At 41.3% G+C, this 2127-nt stretch overlaps 1 long non-coding RNA gene across 1 annotated transcript; it reads right to left on the reverse strand.

The window, feature by feature from the left end:
- Window positions 1–695: 695 nt before the first annotated feature.
- On the reverse strand, window positions 696–1331 carry LOC112495323. Its single transcript, XR_003061724.1, has 3 exons — window positions 1183–1331; window positions 1013–1097; window positions 696–814 (listed from the first exon to the last, which is right to left on the reverse strand). It is a non-coding gene; the product is annotated as an uncharacterized LOC112495323 (long non-coding RNA).
- Between the last annotated feature and the right edge of the window lie 796 nt (window positions 1332–2127).

Below are 2127 nucleotides of genomic sequence, written 5' to 3' on the forward strand. Positions count from 1 at the left end.
TTCTTGGGACGAAAAAAAGGGATACGCGTTTTTGCATTTCGCTCCTAGTCCATTTTTTCAATTTGACGTATTTTTCACAAGATCCGGGGTCGAAAAGTGTTGCGTTACTTTGCCACCGGAAGTCGCAAAGGACTGCAATTTGGTATACCGATTCTTGGGACGAAAAAAAGGGATACGCGTTTTTGCATTTCGCTCCTAGTCCATTTTTTCAATTTGACGTATTTTTCACAAGATCCGGGGTCGAAAAGTGTTGCGTTACTTTGCCACCGGAAGTCGCAAAGGACTGCAATTTGGTATACCGATTCTTGGGACGAAAAAAAGGGATACGCGTTTTTTATAATAAATAATGATAATCGCAGTTATCTTATAGAATAGGTTATTGGTTATAATAATTATCATTTAGAACTTCCAGTATCTTCATTCATTGGATTGAACAAGACTGTAACTTTGAAAAAGTGATAGCGAATAAAATATACATCATATGTTTTACCATATTATGTATAATTTAATCTTTATCACTAATTTGCCGTTACAGTCTTGTCCAATCCAATAAATGAAGATACTGGAAATTCTAGATGGCCGTCTCCGCTTGTTGTCCTCAGGTTAGGTCATCTAGGATGCTGTTCTTCTATTTCCCTTTCTCATCACCTTGATAATGACAATCTGGAAAAGAAAAGGTAGATGGTTATTTATTAATCCAATAAATGAAGATACTGGAAATTTTAGATGGCCGTCCCCGCTTGTTGTCCTCAGGTTAGGTCATCTAGGATGCTGTTCTTCTATTTCCCTTTCTCATCACCTTGATAATGACAATCTGGAAAAGAAAAGGTAGATGGTTATTTATATCTTATTTGTTTAATAAAAGTGACAAATGGATTACAGGGCAGGGTTCGCTTACCTTTGACTGTAGCATGATGATAGGCGAATCCTGTTTACATTTCATTGACAGCCTCACTTATTGAACTTGCGCCGTTAAAAGTGACAAATGGATTATAGGGCAGGGTTCGCTTACCTTCGACTGTAGCATGATGACAGGCGAATCCTGTTTACTTTTCATTGCTAGCCTCACTTATTGAACTTGCGCCGCTTTCTCTCGCCTTCATGTAAAAGAAATAGGAAAGGAAAAAAGAAATTAATTAATTAATTTAAAAAATAATGTTGTACTGTATTGTGTTTACTTACTTTTTTCGAAGTCGATCCAAAGATTGTTCCCACCGAGAATGATGTTTACATGAAACGAAAAACAAATTTATTAGCATATCTAATTGATATTGTTAAGATGCTGTTGTAAAACGTACCTGTTGTATTGAAGTTGTTTTACAATTTGACCGGCCGGTCGTCGTCTTGTACAGGAACACACAGGGGCGCAGACAGGCAGCTCTGGAGATAGCACCTAAAGCATGATAAAAATCCAAATGGATTAAAAATCAAATTTAAACATTAATTTTTTATTGAATAATTTTGTTTCCTTACCTCAATGAAGAAGGTGCTCGAAGTGTCCGCCATTCGCCTGAATGCAGCACCTCGCACGCTGCAGGAGGCTGCCTCGACAGTTTACCAGCATTTCCGGAGTGACGGAACGCATGGCACTGTCGATCCGCAGGTGAAGTTCTTGCAGCGTCTCGATGGGTGTCCTGTAGACGACCGACTTCACGTGTCCCCAGAGGAAGAAATCCAATGGCGTCAGGTCTGGGGAACGTGCCGGCCAGTGACGGGGTCCTCCTCGTCCGATCCAGCGCTCTCCGATTCTCTGTGAATCTTTGGGCAGGAATAATTAATGATAAACTGGTAAGTAATCTTGGAATTTAAGTTAAATTTTTTTCTTAAAACAAAGTGCTCTTTTAATTTCAGATAGGACCTTTCCAGTTTGAGGAAACGTTGACAGCCGAGAAATACCATGGATTTTTCAGGCGCAACCTCAAACCCCTCCTTCGCATCAGTGGACTGCTCGAAGAGAACCTGACAAGGATCTGGCTGCAGCACGACGGTGCTCCTGCACATGCAGCCCGCATCGTTCGTCATCAACTCGACGGTATGTTTCCAGAGCGCTGGATCGGACGAGGAGGACCCCGTCACTAGCCGGCACGTTCCCCAGACCTGACGCCATTGGATTTCTTCCTCTGGGGA

Source organism: Cephus cinctus, unplaced genomic scaffold (assembly GCF_000341935.2).
Source record: "Cephus cinctus unplaced genomic scaffold, Ccin1 Ccin1_scaffold2308, whole genome shotgun sequence".
Taxonomy (NCBI): Eukaryota; Metazoa; Arthropoda; class Insecta; order Hymenoptera; family Cephidae; genus Cephus; species Cephus cinctus.